This window comes from Pteropus vampyrus, unplaced genomic scaffold (genome assembly GCF_000151845.1).
Source record: "Pteropus vampyrus isolate Shadow unplaced genomic scaffold, Pvam_2.0 Scaffold45, whole genome shotgun sequence".
Lineage (NCBI taxonomy): Eukaryota > Metazoa > Chordata > Mammalia > Chiroptera > Pteropodidae > Pteropus > Pteropus vampyrus.
This window is the reverse complement of record NW_011888826.1, coordinates 7,108,693-7,110,530: the sequence shown is the minus strand read 5'-3', so window position 1 is coordinate 7,110,530 and position 1,838 is coordinate 7,108,693. Positions and strand designations below refer to the sequence as shown.

The 1,838-nt window shown below is 52.9% G+C and overlaps 1 pseudogene; it reads left to right on the top strand.

The window, feature by feature from the left end:
* The first annotated feature begins 1,198 nt into the window (after positions 1 to 1,198).
* LOC111738984 lies at positions 1,199 to 1,317 on the top strand (annotated as a pseudogene).
* Positions 1,318 to 1,838: the final 521 nt, after the last annotated feature.

The window sequence follows — 1,838 nt, the reverse complement described above, 5'->3', positions numbered from 1 at the left end:
GTCTGCCCGCCCCGCCCCGCCCCGCCCACATACAGGCCCCACAGTCTGACCGTAGATTCGCAGAGGCTGCGCCGTAGTACAACATGGTGCTTATAGGTGCAGCTCTCCGGCTGAGTTTCCTTAATGTTTCTGGGTTTCTAATGTTGCCATTTTTAAATGAAAATGCACAGACAAATCGCTATACTTTGGGGTTGTTAAAATGATTTTTAAATTTTTTAACGGTGCCCCGCATGTAGTAAGTGCTCTTGAAATGGGAGGAAGTTGTGGGGGAACCGGGTCAGCATGGGCAAGCAGAGGGGGAGGGGGAGTGTGTGAGGGTGGGAGCCCGGATGCCCTTCTGGAGCCCTCTGTGAGCAAGGTCGTCAGGGGTCTTGGGTCTAGCTTCCCCGGATGAGTTCGTTCTGATCTCCAGTGGTTCTGACACAATCTCGGTCCGATGCATGTGCTCCAATCTTCTCTCCCCTCGTGGGCAGGGTTGCCCCGCACACGGGTACCGCACCCAGAGCTGAGCCCTGCATGCGTGTGGGGGTCGGTGGTGACCCCTCAGGCAGGATGGAAGGCGCCAAAGGTAAATGCGTGTTTGTGCAGGTAGAAGCTGTGAAGCAGACAGGACAGGCACACGTGTCCCCAGCGAGCACGTCCCCAGCTGAGGCGCGGCCTCCAGAGGAAAGAGCTGGGTCTCCTGTAAGACCAGCGTCCCGCAGACTGGTGTGGAAGGGACAACGACGTAACAGATACGGGGACCTGTTAGTTCCACCCAGGTATGCACTGGCACCCAGCGTGTGCCAGACCCTTAATGAAATGTCGGGATGCATTGGAGAAGTCCTCAACCAGGCCTTGCCCCTCGCGGAGCTTGTATCACGAGGGACCAGAGTCCGAAAGAGTTAACAGTGACAGCAGATCACAGAGCACTGTGCTGGGGAGTCCTGGGTACGATCAGGTGGTCAGGGTCACGAGAGCGAGCTGCAGGGAGCCCATTCCAGGCAGAGGAAAAGCTAGTCTAAGTCAGGCAGGTATGGTGGACACCCATAGGATTGTCCCCTCCGCACGGTAACCACCCCCACCCCCACCTCCAGCAAGTGGGCGGCAGTAAGGCTGTGATTGAGTCCACTGGCCACAGGTGAGGGTGAGCGGAACCCCAACTTCCTGTCAAACTTGGCAAATAAAAAATACAAGGTGTCCAGTTAAATTTGAATTTCACTATGGCCATGCTACCCTGAACAAACCGGATCCCGTCTGACCTCGGAAACTAAGCAGGGTCGGGCCTGGTTAGTACTTGGATGGGAGACCACCTAGGAAGACCAGGTGCTGTAGGAGTAAAAAATAAAAAAATAAGGGATTGTAAGCTGAAAGGTCCTTGCAATCTGTGAGGTCGACCAAGGATTGCCTTGCCTAAAAAATGAAAAATAAATAAATAAAATGTGAATTTCAGATAACTGATTAATAATTTTTAATATAAGTATATCTCATGCAAATTTGGGGAGCTACTTATAACTAAAAATCACTTGCTTCACTGAAATTCTAACTGATCTGGGCACCTCGTGTTTTATCTGACAACTCTACTCCTGACCCAAACTGGGCTGTCAGGAGAGTCCTTTCTGCAGGATGGAATTAAAAGAGAACCGAGTCTGCCTCTCTCCAGGGGCCGAAGGTGTGAGATGGTTTCTGCCACATGAAGAAGGCCAACCTCCCAAAGGAGGTCGGAAGTCATCGAGAAGCAGAGACATGGAGCAAGAGTGCTGATGGCACCTGTGGCCACAGTCAAGTCTCTTCCCTGCCCCTCCTCCTACAGCGCGGTTATTCTGCTGCTTGCGGATCCCTACTCCCTGCCCACCTCC